This window comes from Taudactylus pleione, unplaced genomic scaffold (genome assembly GCF_031769625.1).
Source record: "Taudactylus pleione unplaced genomic scaffold, aTauple2 ptg000345l, whole genome shotgun sequence".
NCBI lineage: Eukaryota > Metazoa > Chordata > Amphibia > Anura > Myobatrachidae > Taudactylus > Taudactylus pleione.
Genome location: NW_028284746.1, coordinates 4,754,765 through 4,776,417, shown reverse-complemented (window position 1 = coordinate 4,776,417; position 21,653 = coordinate 4,754,765). Strand labels below are relative to the sequence as shown.

General features: G+C 41.3%; 1 protein-coding gene across 2 annotated transcripts in view; it reads left to right on the top strand.

Moving 5' to 3' along the window:
* IPO11 (importin 11) overlaps positions 1-21,653 on the top strand; it is a 553,468-nt gene that overhangs the window by 211,038 nt on the left and 320,777 nt on the right. The window lies entirely within an intron of this gene.

Genomic DNA, 21,653 nt, shown 5'->3' with positions numbered 1-21,653 from the left:
AGATTTTCATTCAATCCTTTTGGTTGCAATGTGCCAAGTCTATAAATCCAGCGTGCCTCACACTGGAGCAATTTACGCGATCGGTTACCACCACGAATAGATAGTGGAATGTGGTCTATAATAATATACCTGAGAGCTGATAAATTATGACCCACCTCCAAAAAATGCCGTGCCACCGGCTGGTCACTGGTGCCAGTTGAAAGGGCAGCCCTAATGGCCGACCGGTGTAGGGCCATTCGCTCCCTAAGGGTCCGATCAGTTTTGCCCACATAGTTGAGACCGCATGGACAGGTGATCATATACACCACAAACTTAGTGGTGCAGCCCACCCGGTGACGGATAGAGTACCTTTTACCACTGTGTGGGTGAAGAAAACTGTCCCCAGTACTTAAATATCTGCAGGTAAGACAGTTCAAACATTTAAAACATCCATTTTTAGTTTTTAAAAAATGATCCTGTTCTTTGGCCCTTAATTGTCCTATATCTGTCTTAACCACCCAGTCATGTATGTTCTTACCCCTAGTGTAACAAGGCATGAGGGATGTTTCTGCTAGATTAAGATCACTATCCTTCTTTATTATGGGCCAATGTTTTTTAGAGATGATATTAATCTCCTTACTTAAAGTATTATAGTGATTCACCCATGGCAATCTCTCCGACCGTTGTGCTTTATCACTAGGGTGCAATAGATGTTCACGGGGTAATGACATAGCACGAGCTTTCGCTCTATCCAGTAAATCTCGTTTATATCCCCGTTTCAAAAACTTGACAATCATCCCATCAATATTTTCAGAGGCCATCTCAGTACTGCTACAAATACGACGAGCACGTAAAAACTGTGAAAATGGAAGACCATACTTAGATGATCTAGGATGAAAACTATTAGCGTGTAAGGTCGTATTTAGGGGATCTAAGGCAAAACCGATAATTGGTAAAGCATGTGATGTGCCCACTACAGTGTCTAAATTGACTATGAAATCTTTGTTTGATCCTATGTCTAATAACCATTCTATCAAAACCTTCATTAATATGGTTGATAAGGATGTTAATATGTTGAATAGAAATGTACCTAGATGTTCCAGCAATTTGAGTAGGGAGGAATTTAAAGCGCTAAAATCTTTGTCTTCATATTCTGATGTTGTTATACGACCCGCAGATAAGGGCGGGTCGATTGTTATTCAAGACCTTGACAAGTATACTACTGAAGTGATGCGACAACTCAGTAATAAGTTGGTATACATGCGTCTTGATGTGGATCCCACTGCAAATTATAAAGGAATTTTACAGGAATGTTTGGAGGGGGCGGTACTGGAGGGCATCATTTCACAAGAATTGTGTGATGCTCTATTGCCCCAGTATCCCATTACTCCTATACTGTACACTTTACCAAAAGTGCACAAATGCTTGGACAACCCTCCTGGGCGTCCAATCATTTCGGCCCGGGGATCTTTATTTCAACCAACATCTGTATTCTTAGACACACTTTTACAACCGTGTGTCACGGGACATCCAGATCATTTGTTAGACACTACATCTTTTCTTAATAAATTGATACAATTGGGTGATATTCCACAGGAATGCTACTTGTGTAGTATAGATGTTTCAAATCTTCACACTATCATCCCTAATGATGAAGGTATTAGTGCAGTATGCAGTTTGATTGATGGTAATCCTCTGTATAAGGGGCCGGTTACATCATTTGTTACTAAATTGCTGGAAATAGTTCTTACCCACAACTATTTCATTTTTGATGGGAAAATTTATTTGCAGTGCGATGGGGTCGAATGTGGCCCCATCGTATGCCAATGCGTACATGATGCATGCAGAACGTGACATATTTTTTTCTTCTGAGATGTCAAGCTATGTAAAATTTTACACCAGGTATATAGATGACATCTTTATTGTATGGTCCGGTTCAAAAGAACTGTTTGAGGAATTAATGGACAAACATAACCATTCAGGGAGTCCAATTAGATTAACATACAATATTGATGAATCAAAAGTAACTTTTCTTGATGTTGAGATCATCAAATGTGGGTCTAAATTAAATACGTCACTGTTCAGTAAAATCACTGATAGAAATACGACCTTACACGCTAATAGTTTTCATCCTAGATCATCTAAGTATGGTCTTCCATTTTCACAGTTTTTATGTGCTCGTCGTATTTGTAGCAGTACTGAGATGGCCTCTGAAAATATTGATGGGATGATTGTCAAGTTTTTGAAACGGGGATATAAACGAGATTTACTGGATAGAGCGAAAGCTCGTGCTATGTCATTACCCCGTGAACATCTATTGCACCCTAGTGATAAAGCACAACGGTCGGAGAGATTGCCATGGGTGAATCACTATAATACTTTAAGTAAGGAGATTAATATCATCTCTAAAAAACATTGGCCCATAATAAAGAAGGATAGTGATCTTAATCTAGCAGAAATATCCCTCATGCCTTGTTACACTAGGGGTAAGAACATACGTGACTGGGTGGTTAAGACAGATATAGGACAATTAAGGGCCAAAGAACAGGATAATTTTTTAAAAACTAAAAATGGATGTTTTAAATGTTTGAACTGTCTTACCTGCAGATATTTAAGTACTGGGGACAGTTTTCTTCACCCACACAGTGGTAAAAGGTACTCTATCCGTCACCGGGTGGGCTGCACCACTAAGTTTGTGGTGTATATGATCACCTGTCCATGCGGTCTCAACTATGTGGGCAAAACTGATCGGACCCTTAGGGAGCGAATGGCCCTACACCGGTCGGCCATTAGGGCTGCCCTTTCAACTGGCACCAGTGACCAGCCGGTGGCACGGCATTTTTTGGAGGTGGGTCATAATTTATCAGCTCTCAGGTATATTATTATAGACCACATTCCACTATCTATTCGTGGTGGTAACCGATCGCGTAAATTGCTCCAGTGTGAGGCACGCTGGATTTATAGACTTGGCACATTGCAACCAAAAGGATTGAATGAAAATCTAGGATTACATTGTTTTTTGTAAATTAGGCAGTTACTCTTTTTCCCTGCTGTATTTTGCATCCATTTGGCAATTGAATGTATTTTGATCGTTTTGTGAGGCTATTATGGAAAAAATTTAATGTTTATTATTTGTATTTATTATTAGTCTAATTTGTTGTTTTGGGGGGGCATCTGTGAATAATATGCCTATACGATTTGGGGATTACATGTGTTCATTCCTCTTTGTGATTTGCTGCTATGTTCATTTTTGTTTTTAGTACTGTTGCCGGGCAACGGGGGTCGTGCTGATGACGTCACAAGTGGGCGCTCCTTAGCCGGACCCGGAAGCCGTGGCGACGCACGTGGTGTGGTGAGGGGTATATGTAAGTGTGCTGTTTATTATACATTTTGTACCTTGACAAAGATGCAATAAAGCATCGAAACGTTGGAATTATATCCTGCATATTTGCTTTATTTATACCGGAGTGCCGCCGATCTGGTGTGTATATGTGGAGGACTTTTGTTTTCTCACGGAGGGCACCCGGGACTTTTTTGATTGCTGTATGGGAGTGCCATCCATTTGGACGCTATATATATATATATATATATATATCTATATATTTTTTAAATTTTTATTTTATTTTATTTTTTTTGTTACGCGCCGCAGGGTTTTCAGCTATGAAAACCCCAAGAGCACTTTTATTTAATTGGATATACCGGGTATAGGGAGTGTGCATACCCGCGGTAATCCAAAATTGAGCGCAAGGTTTTTTTACCTATCTAAGGGCCATATTCAATTAGAGGTGAAAAGTTTTGCGGATGACCTCATTTTGCCAGGCGGAAAGTTTCGCGCATGAATAGCAGGCTGAAAAAAGTGCAGAATTGTGGTTTTGGGGTGCAAACTTCGGTAAACCCCTCTGCACCCTTGGGACAGTCCCCCAAAGATAAACTTTGTTAAAAAAAATAAATACTTAAGAACACCACAAAAAAGTACTTTCATTTTGGGGGCGAAAAAGTTCAAAGTTGGGGGACAAACTTAAAAACTAACGAAATAGACTTTTGGGGGGTCCCCAAGTATGGGGCAGGTGTTTTTATGATTGCAGGTGCTTGCGGCATGTGAATTTTTTACGTCATTTAAAACTTCACTTTAGCAACTTAAATATGCTAGCACCCATTTTCAATTACCCCAAATTTGCTGGGAGTACTTATTTTGACTAAAAATTGCTGCTTAATGCTATTCTTCACCACTTGTGTTAATGCGCTAATTGGCACCAATTGACACAACTTAAGTACCATAAATACCTTCATTAGGGCTAATCAGGGGCATCTATAGTGATCCCCAATGTTAGTGCATCTTTTGGGGGCTGTCAGGCTGAGTTCCCCATTTTTACCATGACTGTCATCTGTTGTTTCGCCGGTGACCGTTTTCGCATACTTTCCAAATGAATATGGCGAATAGCGGGAGCGCGCCTGATACTTTTCCGCATGCAAAACACACGATGTAGGTGAAAAGTCTGGTATGCCAAAAAGTATCGCGGGAGGTAAACTAATTGAATAGGCTTTACCTTGCCAGCAATTGAATATGCCCCTATGTGTTTGTGCCCAGGGCTGAATTAGGGGCCACATGGGCCTGAGCTGAAAATGTTTAAGGTCCTATTATGAGAAGTGTTGGAGGTGTGACCCGTGCTGTGTGGGTGTGGCCAGTACCATTTGGGAGTGTACACCTCCTATAGTGTCAGCTCCAATGTCTCACTAAAAGCATAGCATTATAAAATTGCTTCATTTTGTGAGGAAAATAGAAATACAATTTTAATAATAATGATTTATGGCCGACCGTGTGGATAGCTGGTGGCTGGTCATCATCATGCTGTCAGGATCATTTTCATCTATTTTTATGTGGGGGCCTGGAGCTGTTGTCCCTTCCGCCCCATTGTTAATCTGGCCATGGTTTTTACATGTTTAGAACTGTTAATACATATTATTGATATTTATTGTTCGGTGCAGTTTAATTTGGTATCTACCCTAACAATAACATAATTAGGTTGTTAGTGGATAATTTATTTTATTGTTCTGATGCAGGTTTATCACTATTGTTCTATAGGGTGAAACTGTTATCTAAAAAATACTGTATTTTCTTTTTTCCCTCATAATCTTGTATATGGGATGTAGTCGGCATGCTGACGATCATTATACCGGTGCCGAAATCCCAACAGGTTGGGATTCCGGCACCAGCATCCTGACCGTTGGCATCCCGAAGGTAAGTAACGGGGTGCAGGGAGAGGGTAGCGTTGTCTAGCGGGGTTAGGCACTAGGAGGATGGTTAGGGTTAGGCATCGGGGAGGGGGAGGTTAGGTATAGGTACTGGGGGGGAGGTTAGGTTTAAGCATCGAGGAGGGGATGTTAGGTTTAGGGTGTGGGGAAAGGTAGGTCAGGTTTAGGCACTAGGGGGGGGAGAGTTAAGGCACCGAGAAGGGAGGGTTAGGGTAGGGGTTGTGGTAAGGGTTAGAAATATACTCACCATTGACAGGTATGGGTGCTGGGACTCTGGCTGTCGGCATTCTGACTAGCTGCATCCCGACAGCCTGGATATCATACCCAACCCTTGTATATGTTATGTCTATTAAAAGGTTGTCCAAGATCCTACCAAAGAAAGGAGGCGCTGTGACAAAACTTTTTACCTGTTCAAAATGTCAGGCTAAATTCCCTCAGCCTAGAACAGACCATGGTGCTATTTGCGCAGTTAGTGTGGTGGAGAGCCATCGCTCACTTTCGCCTGGTGATGCATTTGCGGACGTGTCCACCCCTACATGGGCTACCACCCTGACTTATGCTGTTGTGGAAGTCTCAAAGCACCTTGCTGCGACATCAGAGCCACTTGCTGGTTCTTCTATAGGTCCACCTCAGATGCCGCCTCTGGCACTTGCTGCTTTCTGGGTTCACTCTGCTTGCCCTACAGATTTAGAACCTCCTTGGGCTCAGGAATTAGCCTGTTATCCTTTTAGTTCAGGTCTCCTCATCCTTATGAAGGTTATTAGAACCTGTGTCTACTGCAGTGTTGGCTAACCTTGACACTCCAGCTGTTGTGGAACTATATATCCCAGCATGCCCTGCCACAGTTTTAGCATGCCCTAATAGCAAAACTGTAGCAGTGCATGCTTGGTTATGTAGTTCCATAACAGCTGGAGTGTCAAGGTTAGCCAACACTGGTCTACTGTATGTCTAAATCTCAGAAACGTAAGCTGCCCAGGTTCATTCCATCCTTGGAAGACTCTGATCTTTTTTCCCTAAATAAAGAATATCAAGATAATTATGATATTGAAAAATCTTCTTTTGTGGAAGAGGCTGCAGGCAGTATTCAGGGTGTTGAAGCCCTTATTGTAGCAGTTAAGCAGGTTTAATTATTCAGGATTTTGAGGAAACAGAGCCTGCAGATCCTAGAGGAAAAAAAGCAGTCTGTCGTTTTTCGCTCTTCTCCTCAACATAATGAACTCCTCGGTGAAGAATAGCAAAATCTGGATTAAAAAAAAAAAAAATCTTAGTGCCTCACCGGTCAGTGCACATGACATCATGCCAGGGGGGGGGAAGAACAGCAGTGCCCGAATGGGGGCTGTATAAGCTGTGGTGTCCATCTTAGAGCATCAAAAGCATTGCACACCCCTAGTTGCGACCCTGTCACCGGTTAATGTCTTTCTGTACATTATCCTGTAACAGATACAGCTAAATGGGAAACTCCTATTGTGCACTCTTCTGTTTCTCATTTATCTAAAAAGAACTACTATTCCCGTTCAGGGTCAGAAACACCCCAACCCCCCCTCCCAAAGGGAGAAAGAAAAAAAAACGTATTTTCTGCTATAAAATTTTCATGAAAATGAAATCCTGCATATTATATTAGTACTGTGAAACTGCATTTGTTCAAGATGACGGCGGACGGGATCCCAGACGTCAAGATCCCGGCGCCTGATAAAAAATGCAGACGCCGCCATCCCGAAGGTATGAGACTTTACCCGGGGATGGGGGCGGGTTAGGTTTAGGGACCCCCGAGGGGAGGTTAGGGTTAGTCGCCCACGGGGAGGGTTAGGGTTAGGCACCCCCGGAGAGGGTTAGGTTTAGGGTTCGGGAAGGGGGGTTTGGGTTAGGCACCACTAGGAGGAGGTTAGGGGAATGGGTATGAAGTACCGCCGGCCGCATGGCCGGCAGTTCGATTCCCGTCAGCGGCAGCCCGACAAGAGCAGAGTTAGAAGCAGCGGAAGCCCGACGGCGCTGGAAATCCCGATCGTGGATAGGTAAGTATCTACTAACCTAACCCCCCTAACCCTCCTTAGGGGTGATTAACCCTAACTTCCCCCTCAAGTGCCTAACCCTAACCACCCCCTTCCCCACTGCCTAAACCTAAGTCCCCCGGGGGGGTGCCTAACCCTAAGTCCCCCCCGGGGGTGCCTAACCCTAACCCTCCCTCCCCCTAGCCTAACCTTAACTTTCCCGGGGGGGTGCCTAGCCCTAAGTCCTCCCCGGGAGCCCTAACCCTCCCCCCCCCCGCTGCTGTCCGCTCGCGGCGCCCGGCATCACTACGATCGGGAAGCCGGGCGCCGGTCTCCCGGCGTCGGGGAAATGCGGGCATCTACATCTAGATGCCCGGCATTTCACCCTTGCCGGGATATGACAGTCGGGAAGCCGGCTGCCGGTATTTAGGCAGTCGGCTTCCCGATTGCTTCACGGGTTAGGCACCCCCCCGGGGAGGGTTAGGTTTAGGGTGCGGGAAGGGGGGTTAGGAACTACCAGGGGGAGGTTAGGGTAAGGCGCCATCGGGGGGAGGGTTTGGATTAGACGGGGAGATGGGGAAGGGTTAGGGTACTCACCAGCCCCTGTCAGGAGTCTTCACTATCAAGATGCCGGCATCGGTCTTTTCTCCCATCGGCATCCCATCCATCGGTATATCATACCGATTCCCTGTGAAACACTGCCTTGAAAGAACCCTTGATCAACCATGCTTTTAAACCATGGTTAGAAAAAAAAAATTATTTTTTTTATACTGTATATTTTCCAACCCTGTTTCTGTTCTAGGTGCTGCTATCTTGAAGCAGCACCTGGATCAGAAACTGGGTTTGAAAAAAAATAAAAAAAAATAAAATTACATATACATTTTTCCTGATAAGGGCTCCCTCACCCTCAATCGAGTTGTGTTAACTCAAAATGTGTTACAATCCCACGGATGAATTGTCGGTGTGAAAAAATCCAATCTCATTCCTCCTCAGACCAAGATTTTCTTGAGAATGATCTTCAACACCGTTGCACAGTCTTCCGTCCTAGGGAAAAGATTTTTATCTATGCAGTCCTTGGTCTATTTCACTTTACGTCAGTATCTATCCATTTATGTAAGAGATTTCTGGGAAAGATGATAGCCACTTTCGAGATTGTTCCACACAGCCATAACCAGACTTTTTGATGCCCCGTGCCAGAAAGTGCATTGGCCCCCCCCCCCTTCAATTTTTCAAATAGGGACATAAGACGCTCACCCGAAAAAGGGCCATGGGGAAAGGCCAGAGAAGAGATAGGCCAGGAGATGCTGGGGATAAAAGAAGAGGAAGCTATATGTGAGAATGATAATAAACAGAAAATTTAAAGTCCCAAACAGCATCCCCTGCCTTGGGTCGCACTACCCTAGTTACGGTCCTGGTCCTACAATCTCTGGTTGGGGAGCTGTGGTCCTTCACAATACGTTCCAGGGTCTCTGGACTCCTCAAGAGTCTTGTCTCTCAATCAACGTATTGGAGCTCAGTTCAGTATACAATGCTCTACTCAATGCTCAGTCGTTACTCCAGGGCCTCCCAGTGAGAATTAATTTGGACAATACCATGGCAGTAGTGTATCTGAATTATCAGGGAGGAACCAGGAGTGCACAGGCTATATAGGAGACTGCTCATATAATGAGGTGGGGAGGAACATCAATCACCAGTAGTAACATGCCCGGTTCTCTCTTTCGTAGCTGCTTAAAGTGCTTCTTCATATGCTTGATATGTACTTCCTACTGTAGTCTGAAGCTGGCTATCAATCAGTGTGGGCAAAAGGCACTATTTTCATCTTTAAAACTAGTTACAGTATGTGTTTATTGCTTTTAATTGTTTAGTAATCTTATGTTTTTCATACTTTTTTAAGTTTAGTTTATATGAATAGTAATTGCATGTGATATACATCTTACTTACATTTTTAAACATTTACACTCTACATTTTTGGCTTTTGTAATTTACAATGTGTACTTTTTCTGCTGTGCAGAGGCGCTCAGAGGTAATACAGTTCTTTAGCAAAGTAATGAAGTTGGTTATGTTCATTTTGTGAAATACCACATGCTATTTTATATGTTTTTAACTTCATTTTCCTGCTGAATCAATCTAACAACTGTAAATGGGTACTGTGTGCTGGACAAGCTGGTGTGCTTATTAAATTATTAAATATAAATGTTTCTACAGCAGGTCTTTTTTTTTCTTCCTTCTCCTGCTTTGTCTTTTGAAGGATGTTGTTATTAGGTATAGACCATTTGCAGAATTGTAGTAGGTTGGTCTTTCAATATGATGCAGCTCATTACAGTGAGTGGCAGCCATGCCTTTGCATGTCCTGAAGATAGATATCAAGTGTGAATTGCTCCATCAATTAAGTAATTGGCGGTAAACTGGGAGGAACCCAAAGCTAGAATGAAACAAGAAATGTGCTTAATGAGCACCAGATCTCATTTATTACACGGCAATATGTACATAACACCTGCTCTGATACGGCTGGCAGCAAGGTCACGCTCATGGCTGTTGTCATGTCTTTCTCTTCTCTAATAGATGTCTGTATATGTCTTTACTATGCCATGGGTTAGCATCAACAGCGTATAGTGATTGTAAAGCTCTCTGTATTTTCCTCCCCTTTCTGTAAGTTAATTATTTCCTAAATAATTATTTTACAGAGCCTTTCTACCTGCCTTATTGAACAATGTATGCTACCATGCCTAATAAAGGATTTGATGTTTATTAGTTATGCAATTTATCCATTGGGGGCGCTCTTCTACGCTAGTCATTGAGGGTCATTTTTGAATATTGAGAGAGCAGATGCTTTTCTGTGATGTCATGGTGCCTACTTCTGTATAAATGGACAATATTGTGCTGCTGTGTGCATGGATTTGTGGGTCAAGATTGTGCTGTTTCGGTGGTGCAAAAGTTTGTACCATTTATTATTTATTAACATATATTTATCTAACATCTGCATTCTACAGAGCACTTTACAATTGGGAAAATACTGGGTATTCGCAAGCAGACTGAGAGATAAAGGATCCTTACTGTTGAGTGGATTGAGGTATATTTACTACATGTGGTTTAGACTTGCGAGTGCTCCCTAGTTTGGCACTGGTGGAAAAATGAGACTTGGTAGCTGGAAGGGTGGGAGGATAGGGGGGCAGAGCCTTTTCCTTCCCCTGAAAAAGTTGTTGACTTTCCGGCTGGTCTGGGTTGCTAGAAACCAAGGCTCATTCCTATACTTTGAAGGGTACACATTTTCCTATATTTTCAATGTACACACTTTGGACATCCAAGTGGATTTTTGGGAGAAAACACATTATCAGGCGCACTTTGAGCAGAGTAGTCCATTAAACAGTGGCGTAACTTCCGGAGACCATGAAAGCATTGTCCTCCAGGCCCCAGCTGTCAGGGGCACCAAGGAGAGAGGAAGGAGCAGTAGCAGACCACCATGGGGCTTCTGAGCAATCACTTATGAAATGTGCAGAGAGAGGTATCTCCCCACGTTTCAGAAGTGATTTGCTGCAGTCACTGATGTTGTTGATCAGCAGCTATTTATTGGTCAGCTGTCACTTGCATCCAACCTGCTGTGCAGGATACTGATACAGGAGTTCTAGACATCCTCATTGGGAAGGAATCATGCAAGTATATTGTATATACTGTATATGTCTTGTATAATGAAAGAAAATAGAGCAGTAGTTGTTTAGGGTGGTGCATTAATTGTTAAAATAAAACTGTATTTATTATCATTTGCGGCCAGTCCCCGAAAATAAAGATTCCTTAACACTACAATTCACAGAAATAAGGAGTTTCTTTTTCACCCAGATGTACTATTGGTGAGTCGCCAGGACAGTGGCTCCCATAGGAACCTGTCCCAGCGACCACTGAGAAGTAATGCGATCACATTGCGATCACTCTACTTCCTCCTTTGCCCCCTCAGCTGTATTACTGTGGATGTTGGCCCATGCTCGAGCCTGAGTCATAGGGGAAGGGGGAGTCACCACCGTCTATTTCGCCCATGGGAGCCTGGTATGAACTTACACCCCTGCCTTCAAACAATGACATCCTAAACGAGCTAGACCAAAATATGAAATATTAATAAAGGTAGTGTTCCTAGTGTGGGCTTTTTAGCAATGGTATTACCATTTCCACTACTACGCTCGTATAAGCTCTTCCATCAGTGTAGGACAGATTGATTTAGCAGTGGTGATTCTTGCATGACAATGTCCTTTTCTCATCCTACCGGATTTGCCTGGTGGCTGTATTGTGTTAGTGGTAGAAAAAAGTTGCAGCACACAGGGATCTTCTACAACAAGCTGGGCTGTTTCTGGGATTACTTGTCCTAATTGGTCAGACTTGCAAGTAAAGCTGGGTACACACTGTGCTGCATGGAATATAATAGAAAGAAGATGTATGGGTCACCGTATAATATATGTTTGTCATGTAACATGGGATGGTAGGGGCCTAGAAGGACAGCCCTGCACCCCACTTTGTTTTTACTTACATCTATATATATATATATATATATATATATATATATATTATTAAGGATACTGGATTTCAACCTCTATATGCACCTACCTATACCTTCTAAACCCTGCCTATAAACCTCTAAAATTGACGCTATTTGCGTACGCAGTCATACAGTAAAATAAAGACTTTAGACCTTGAACATGTGTTCCAAAGCACAAAGTATTATTCAAGTAAAGTACAGTCAGTTACATGCTGTGATCTAAGTACAATTTAGCGCAAAGAATTATACAGACCCAAGATACAGTCATACATATGCAAGCGCTCTGGGACCAGATTCCGGCATCAGCAAGAGACCTCCGTCAATCAGCAATCAGCAGAATAGACTAGAAACCCAGGGTCAGAGCACATATATTTATACCCCCCCAGAAATAGACAAGACAATAGAGGAGTTTGTTGCTCATCCCATTGGTTCCCAGTGCGGGTACATTTGTTACAGGGCATTTAACAGGTTGGTTCAAATGGACACAGAACAGCCTCTAACAGCTTGTTGCCTCCTTTATTTCCCCTGCATGCAAATCTAGGCTGTTGGTTTCACAAAAATACATTTTGGTTCTTTATGTCTTTACGGTCCATAAGTTGCGAACGCATGTTCCGATCTTCACACAGATGATACCGGAAAGCTGTGGATAAAGTGCGGATCAGTATAATATCAAACACGGCTTACTTATCACGTATTAAACCTTAGATACCAAAATAGTCTTTATTTCACGGCATTTGTAATAAATGAATAAAACTTGGATCCTTTACTTTATAGCTATGGAACCTTTTGTGTAAGAGTGCATTATGTAAGTATTAGGGATATGGGAAAAGACGCTAGTTAGGTTTATCTGATTTGGGGCAGAAGTGCACGCATGCAGCTAATAAACAGCGTTTGCATGCAGGATATTGTGCATTCGCTACTGTGCGTAATGTGCGGTGTTTATGCATGAGATTCTATTTATGATGTCATATATATATATATATATATATATACATATAAACACATATCTCATTCCTTACTAACAGTTTCAAACTGCAATGCAAATGTGTTATGTGCAGTGAGCTTCATTTCTCAAACAAGGTGGAGACCCCCAGCTGTGAAGCTGGGGCCATTCTGTCTGGAAGTGAGACTAAAACCTGTTTAGGATTCAGACAAATTCAATTGTGTAGATCAATGTCTGGGTTATATTACAATTGCCACAACTATACTTGTCTATATACAGGGATTACCAATTTGTATGTAAAACACTCACAGTATTCTGGTGTATTGTCTATTCTATTTACTTTTCTCAGGAGGCTGTTTTTCTAGTTGTTTTTGGTAGATTATCAAAAACATTGCCATCTGTACTTAGCTCGTGAGTTGTAACTTAAAATGGCGCTGGTCGCAAAATGGCGTCTTGCAGATTCTTATTTTTAAGATGGAGTCTAGCTGCCATTCGCAAGATGGCGTCGCGCACGCTAATTTTTACGCTGATTCCGTCTCAGCCACTAATCCAGCTTCGACAATATATATATATATATATATATATATATATATATTTGTGCTCACATGTGACACAAAGTAAAACATTCAGCTTCTAATACTAGAACATGTGCACATCAATGTGTTTTCTGTCTATCAGACTGCTCTGCTGCCTTGAGGCTGGCTGGCTAGTTGCAGCTCTCCCATTGTGCACAGAACAGAGCCTGAGAGATGCAGGCTGCCGACTCTGCTGCTGCCACGCTCACTTCACACTGATGAGTAAAATTACTTAGCACCTCTCAGCGTCTTTTAGCTGGAAACTTAAAAAGCAAAACAAGGCAAAATTGACCCCTGAGAGCGAGGAGCACAGTGATTGTGACAGTGAGTTCTGTGTGAGGCGTCAGCACCTGTCTCTGCATTAATCCAGTAACCCCGAAAATCATCTTTACTCTTCGCTAAATAAACTGTTTCACAGTCAGGGCCGTAGTGAGGTTTGCCGGGCCCCAGCTATTTTTGGGGGGCATTGCCTAATGGAAGTAGGCGTAGCTACACCTCCTTAAATAAAAGTCAGTCCTCACCCGCACTGCCAGAGAAGACTGCTGCTGCTGATAAGCTGCTGTGGTTCTGGTGTGATGGTATTAGGGTGTTTTTATTTTTTGCTCATGAACCCCCTCAAAACCCAGAGCTGCCCTGATGTTCATGCTCTTATTGTTATTCACGAATATCTATTCCATCCCAGAATATAGCTACATACGTACATTAGTACACTGTATATGTAAACCATGACATATTTTTTAAAAATATAATTAGTTCATTATACAGTGTCACTTAATAGGGCCTAATTAGTATTTTCTATATTCCTGTAATGATTTTGAAGCCCGATCCAAACTGCTAGTATATTAATAGAGCGTTAACAAGTGACAAATAGCTAATTATTAACATGTACAAGACAATATGCTTCACTCCTTCCCTCACCAGGACACAGAAGTGTGTGACAAAAATCACATTAGTCATTTGTTTAATTGGCTAAATAGTTGTATCGTTTTGTCAGGATTGTTAATGACAGGCAGCGTAATGAACACAATTCACGGCAGTAAGCCTTTCCTCATTAAATTACTGTCAAATGCTTCCTTAAGGTTTTTTTTTTTTGTATTATTGATAATGGCAGTAATTGAAGTAATGGGTTCTAAATGTTAATTGCTATTTAAGGAAAGAAATATACATAGGCAGTGTCTTTTTTTTTATTGGAATGATGATGTTACAGACTGTTCTCCTTTGTTTTTTGGTTTTCAGTTACTGTATTTTTGGTAATCCCTACACCATAGAAAATAACTCTCCCCTCTCCTCATGGGAACAGGCGGGGGAGTTTCAGAGGATAATATGCCACGAGAAGAAGGTTCCAGGAGAGGGGGGCACCATAGGTTATGAGGAGGGGGATGGGTATGGGATTCCGGCGCTCGGGATCACGGCTGTCAGAATCCTGACGCCGTCATCCTGACAGGGTCAAGATACCGTCAGGATCCTAACTCTCCCCCTCTCCCTCCCCTACCCTACCCTCCCTCCCTGTTGCCTAAACCTAATCTACCCCCTAGGACCCTAGAGCCTAAACCTAACCTTACTGTCCCCCGCCCCCTAAATCTAACGCTTCCCCCTTAGTGCCTAACCCTAACCTTCCCCCTCTACCCTAACCCTCCCTGTTGCCTAAACACAATCTACACCCTATGGCCCTAGAGCCTAAACCTAACCTTCCCCCTAAATCGAACCCTCCCCCTTAGTGCCTAACCCTAACCTTTCCCCTCTCTCTACCCTAACCCTCCCTCCCTGTTGCCTAAACGCAATCTACCCCCTAGGGCCTAAACCTAACCTTCCCCCTCCCCGCGCCCCTTAAATCTAACCCTCCCCCTTAGTGCTTAACCCTCCTCCTAGTGCCTAACACTAACCCTCCTCCTTAACCCCGCTACTTACCTTCGAAATTCCTGCGGTCGGGATGCCGGTGCGGGCAATCTGAAAGGTGGCAGGATTCCGGTGACTGCATTCTGACCGCCGGAATCCCCGTGGTTGGGATATTGACCTCGTCCCATGAGGGGAGGGAGAGAGGCAGCTGGGTCCTTTTCCTAAAGATGCCGGATGCATTGTAATTCTGCAGTGCTCCCATGCTAAGCCATTCCCACTGGTTTATTTTACGGTAATGAATTAGTAATTAATTCTAGTGAAGGAGAATTAATTATGAAAGATTATATATATATATATATATGTTGCCCTTTTTTATTGTTCCTCTCATTATCTATTTTATTTATTAAAAAGTATTTATTTAGCGCACACATATTACACATCACTTAACAGAGAATATTCCGTCATTCACATCAATTCCTATCCCAATGGAGCTTGCAAGCTATTTTCCCTGCCACATGTAAATGCAACACACATGTATATAAAAAATAAATACTTGCTCCTGTGTGAGTATATGAAAAAGCTGTCAGGCTGGACATCCACTATCACTACCTGGGGAAAGGGACTGTATGGTCTATGGGAGGGAATACCAGCTACTTGATACAAGTGACCTATACTTGTTTGAACTTCCAGTGTTTTTGTAGTTGTTAGTCAGGAAATATTTATTTTTAGTCAGTGCCTGACAAGCAAGGTGGTTCATTTGAAGTTTTATTTCTCCACTTAATAAAACTGTCTGAGGTCAGTTGTACTCGAAACCTTGGACTTGTGTGATATCTCAGCTGCTGTTCATTACCATCTACCCCAGGAGATTGTACCTGGCCCCCTATTCCTCTTACAACAAGGTGGAAAAAGCGAGCATCTGATCTGCCCATATTGAGAGTTGCAGCTGCAGCAGCCTTGAGAAACCTGCAGGAAAGCAGCTCTGTGTGTGCTTGGAAAGAGGCCAGATTACAGATACTGCCCAAAGTAAAGTCACAGGAGTGATACTCTGCAGAGACATTTTACAGTGTGACATGGTCTGGGAGTTACAGTGCCACATATACAAAGGCAAGTCCAAGTCATGTTCGGTTTGCACGGTTGTAGATACTTAAAAGGGCCAGACCCCCTTGTTTTTCTTTTCTTTTTGGGTAAAATCGGCTACAAAGTGGCCGGTAAAACCTGATAATATAAAAGAAATAATAGCTTCTCGGTCTGCATCACATATAGTCCCACAGAAGAAGAATAATAATAATTTCATTTATTAGTATTCTAAACATTAAAAATAATCTGTATCAAAATGTTTCTCACATGAAAGGCTCAGTGTCCCAAACATACATAATGGAAGGACCTGTTAGCCCTTTGATATAATCTTTTATGAACATTAGTTGTTCATGAAGCCCGTGATAATGTTAGCTGTTTAGCTGAATAATACTTTGTATAACAGAGGGCAACATACAGTATCTGTAAAGTAAGAGGTTAATATATAAATTTAACATAGACAGAGCCATCTTAGTCTTATCAGAACTGTGCAAATGTGCAATCCTGTGGTTGTCTTATAACAACGGCTTCTAGTACTTATAGACGTGATAGATTCCAATATTGAAGGACCCCCGGGGGTGCCTAGGTTCGGCACAGTTACTGGGTATGTCGTCTTTGTTGGAGATATTTGAGACTCTTTGATCCAGCGGCAGCTAGGGCTTCTAGTATGTTGAACCCTTACCACTGTGTTCAGTGAACCATGAGTGGTCTAGCGGCAGCTGAAAATCACTTGTCACTAGCACAGACACCAGGAGAGTCTATGCTGTGCATGCTTTCTTTCCGTCTCTGTGAACAGCCTTACCGGTGTATTAGGGAGTTGTAGGTTATGAGGCAAGTGACCTCAGGTGGCACTGTCAGCTGGATACCTCTGATACTCCGTGTTAAGGCTGTCAGCACGGGCTTCACTTCAATCTGATCAGAAAACTGCTCAACGCGTTTCTGTGCTCTTGGGCACCTTCATCCGGAGCATGTTGTTTGGGAGTGGTGTATTTCTTATGATAAGAAGGCTTCTTTGAATAATTAGTAGTTAATTGAGATTGCGTTTTAGCTGTGTTGGAATCTGAGTCAGTCACATTATAGTATGTTTAAAAATGGCTTGTGTTCTGTGGGGATTTATTAGTGTTCCTAATTGTAACAATAACATTTATATAATATTGAACAGAAATACAATACAAATGAATACATATCCGTTTAAAGCAATTACATAGAAATACAAAGAAAAATATGGAAAGAATATATAAATAAATAAAACTAATTATAAAGTCTTGTTCGTTTGTAGAGCAAAATTTTCATATGGAATTTATATTAAAAAATACTAAAAATTTTAATGAAAAATTTACATTTTCAAGACACAATAAATAAAATACTCCAGATACAAGAATTTTTAAAGCACAGAAATGTGGATATCAATGTTTTGTGTCTATGATAATATAATATATAAAAAGTATCTAAAAGAAAAAAGAATCATCAGCAGTTCTCATAAACTGTAAATTTGTTGAATTCATCTGATGTTATCTTTAGGTATATTTGCGGCTATATGTTTTCTGCATACCTATGCAACTCTCAGAAAAAAGGGAATAAAAGCGGGGGCGAAAGTTGTATTATATAGGAGAGCAGAAATGTAAAAAAATTCCTGTGTTTTGCTCCTTAAATAGTGAAAGTGGTAAATTGAAAAGATGTAAATGTCCTAAAACCCTGACATCTCCATATACAGTGCATCCGGAAAGTATTCACAACACTTCACTTTATTCACATTTTGTTATGTTACAGCCTTATTCCAAAATGGAATAAATTCATTCTTGTCCTCAAAATTCTACAAACAATACCTCCTTAATGACAATGTGTATAATGTTTTTTTGCGATTTTTGCAAATTTAATAAAAAAAAAAAAATACTAAGAAATCACACGTACATAAGTATTCACAACCTTTGCTCAATACTTTGTTGATGCACCTTTGGCAGCAATTACAGCCTTTAGTCTTTTTGAATATGATGCCACAAGCTTGGCACACCTATCTTTGAGCAGTTTCGCCCATTCCTCTTTGCAGCACTTCTCAAGCTCCATCAGGTTGGATGGGAAGCATCGGTGCACAGCCATTTTCAGATCTCTCCAGAGATATTCAATCGGATTCAAGTCTGGGCTCTGGCTGGGCCATTCAAGGACATTCACAGAGTTGTCCTGAAGCCACTTCTTTGATATCTTGGCTGTGTGCTTAGGATCGTTGTCCTGCTGAAAGATGAACCGTCGCCCCAGTCTGAGGTCAAGAGCGCTCTGGAGCAGGTTTTCATCCAGGATATCTCTGTATATTGCTGCATTCATCTTTTCCTCTATCCTGACTAGTCTCCCAGTTCCTGCCGCTGAAACAGATCCCCACAGCATGATGCTGCCACCAACATGCTTCACTGTAGGCATGGTATTGGCCTGGTGATGAGCGGTGGCTGGTTTCATCCAAATATAGCGCCTGGCAGTCATGCCAAAGAGCTCAATCTTTGTCTCTCATGGTCTGAGAGTCCTTCAGGTGTATTTTGGCAATCTCCAGGTGGGCTGCCATGTGCTTTTTACTAAGGAGTGGCTTCCGTCTGGCCACTCTACTATACAGGCCTGATTGGTGGATTGCTACAGAGATGGTTGTCCTTCTGGAAAATTCTCTCTCCACAGAGGAATGCTGTAGCTTTGACAGAGTAACCATCAGGTTCTTGATCATTTCCCTGACTAGGGCCCTTCTCCCCCAATTGCTTAGTTTAGACATCCGGCCAACTCTAGGAAGAGTCCTGGTGGTTCCGAACCTCTTCCATTTACGGATGATGGAGGCCACTGTGCTCATTGGGACCTTCAAAGCTGCAGATATTTTTCTGTACCCTTCCCCAGATTTGTGCCTCAAGACAATCCTGTCTCGGAGGTCTACAGACAATTCCTTGGACTTCATGCTTGGTTTGTGCTCTGACACGCACTGTCAAGTGTGGGACCTTATATAGACAGGTGTATGCCTTTCAAAATCATGTCCAATCAACTGAATTTACCACAGGTGGACTCCAATTAAGCTGTAGGAACATCTCAAGGATGATCAGTGGAAACAGGATGCACCTGAGCTCAATTTTGAGCTACATGGCAAAGGCGTGAAAACTTATGTGCATGTGATTTCTTAGTGTTTTTTTTTTTTTTTTAATTAAATTTGCAAAAATCTCAAAAAAACTTTGCACATTGTCATTATGGGGTATTGTGTGTAGATAAGTGGCTGTGGCTTTACCCGCCAGGTGCTGGTTCTGGAAATTATAGGGGAACCCTACGCATTTTTTCCCCTGTATTTCCAAAACCAGAACCAGCTCAGAGCCCAGTGCTGGTTCCGCTAAGTACAGGGGAAGCCTACGCATTTTTTCCCCTGTATTTACACAACCAGGACTTGCTATGAAAAGTCCGGAGCTGGTTGTGCTTTTAGGGGGGGAAATAAATTAACACTTAAGCATTTTACACTAAGATACATGCATGCATCTCACTGATGTATGCATGCATCTGTGTCAAATAGAACTGTAAATGCTAAAATCGAAAGCCTGAAGCACTTCTAGTCATTTGGGGATTTGGAGTTCGTTTTACTTTCGATTTGCAAATCGAATGTTAGTAAATGAAGGGATCCTATATTCTTCTATGGGAAAACATTGATGTTTTGCAGAAATTCGATTTGACATTTGATTTGGGCTTTAGTAAATCTCCTCTAAGACAATCGAACCAAAATCGAATGGAAAACAAAATCGAACCTTTGTAAATATACCCCCAGGTCTCCAGTAGGATTGTGTCAACAGTCTGGTCTGGAGTTGGATCCCTAGAGGATTGGACAAGTGTGTACGCGTATTAAGTCATGCAGTGTCGTATTAGATGAATAATTTGCTTTATCAATTGTTGCTAAATTAAAAACTGCAAGTAAAATGGAGGGAGGTGTCTGAAGGGGTAAGGGTAAAAATATAACATATGAATATAATAACACATGGTCACATATAAATTCACACTAAAATGTTTAATTAAATAGTAGATAAAAAGACTGGAAAATCTCTGAATTCCAACTCCTTCACATCAAAATTGAATTAGCGGTGGACCACATCTATAGCATAAAAATAAATAAATAAATAAAACATACTGCAGAGAAACCATTTGACCTCAAAGTCATGATTTAAACCTGCAGGTACTAAAGTAATAAGATCATAAATCAATCTCATTTCATTTTTAGCCAGCCTCTTATCTCTGTTATTGGTTCTCCAATTGTTCTTTTTAACAGAAATACCCGAAAAATGCTTCATTCCTCTCAAATTGTTTATATATAATCTATGAGTATCTTATTTTCCAATAATATATGCCACTTTTCACATATGGTATACACTACGGAAGAGTATACTGTACAGTATATAACTTGTGTTTCACAATACATGGCTCTAAGAGGTGACTAATCATATGACAGTCACCAATTAGTTGCACTAATACACATTTAGTAGATTTATGTTAATAGCATTACATATTTGACTTATTTAGCGTTATTTGCTGCTAACATTATTTTTATTGATCCACATTAAATTTTTTGCTTGCGCTATTCATTAACATATATATAATTCAGGTATTCAGTATCTTAAGTCTATTTAACACATATTTATTTAGTCATATGTTTGTGTATTTATTTGCTATAATTATACTTATTTATTTTAAGATTATTGCTTTTTTTTCTTTTTTTCTCTCTGAATATGAGGGAGGTTATGAACTGGATTTCACTATATGGCTATAAACAAGCTCAGTTGCATAAGGAATTATAACTTCTGTTTCAGTTGATCAACTAAACGATCGGAAAAAATACAGAACATTTATCCAACGACAATTCAAACAGTCTCCTGAAAAAGAATAAATGGTCTTCCTTATTCTTCATGTGTCCTTTCATCTTCCCATATTCCCTGGCTCGTCAGAAATAGGGCTATATTTCTTAAAGAAACAGAATGAAAACTTAGAAGTTCTTTGCTTTTAACAAAGTACAGAGTGAACGCTCTGTGGAAATAGATAAAATATCCGAAATTAGCCGTTTACTTTGAATCCAAAAACAACAGCTTCTCCCCAGTGGTTTCCAGATGTACAGTACACTGCCAATCTGTGTGTGTTTGTCCCATTACTGCCCAGCAATTCAGTGACGCTTTGGTTTCTATTTATCATTTCCCTGAGTTTGTTGTTGGTTTTTATATATATATATATATATATATATATATATATATATATATATATATCTATCTTTGTTCTCTTCTGATGTATTCTTCCTTTATTGCTACCAATAATGTTGTTTGCTTATCAGCACGTTGTGTATAAAGCTGCACAAATACCATCCCCTTGTGTGCCATGAGGTTTTTTGTTGACTTGGTAATTGGAAATAACTTGCCATATTCACAATAATATTGGAATGAAATAGATCTTTGCTTCAAAGCTGGAAGACTTCTAATGTCCTGGCTGTCATCTCTCTC